Below are 369 nucleotides of genomic sequence, written 5' to 3' on the forward strand. Positions count from 1 at the left end.
AAAGAGTCCAAAATGCAGTACTTGGATGCAATCTCAAAAATGACAGAATGATCTCTCTTCGTTTCCAAGACAAACCATTCAGTATCACAGTAATCCAAGTCTATGCCCCGACTAGTAATGCTGAAGAAGCCGAAGTTGAATGGTTCTAGGAAGACCTACAAGACCTTCTAGGACTAACACCCCAAAAAGATGTCCTTTTTGTTATAGTGGATTGAAATGCAAAAGTAGGAAGTCAAGAAATACCTGGAGTAACAGGCAACTTTGGCCTTGGAGTACAGAATGAAGCAGGGCAAAGGCTAATAGAGTTTTGCCAAGAGAACGCACTGGTCATAGCAAACACCCTCTTCCAACAACACAAGAGAAGACTCT

At 41.7% G+C, this 369-nt stretch overlaps 1 protein-coding gene across 4 annotated transcripts in view; it reads left to right on the forward strand.

Moving 5' to 3' along the window:
* Positions 1-369, forward strand: part of NAALADL2 (N-acetylated alpha-linked acidic dipeptidase-like 2) — a 1,240,647-nt gene that overhangs the window by 1,155,867 nt on the left and 84,411 nt on the right. The gene's annotated exons all lie outside the window — the stretch shown is intronic.

Source organism: Bison bison, unplaced genomic scaffold, assembly GCF_000754665.1.
Source record: "Bison bison bison isolate TAMUID 2011002044 unplaced genomic scaffold, Bison_UMD1.0 scf7180017864164, whole genome shotgun sequence".
Lineage (NCBI taxonomy): Eukaryota > Metazoa > Chordata > Mammalia > Artiodactyla > Bovidae > Bison > Bison bison.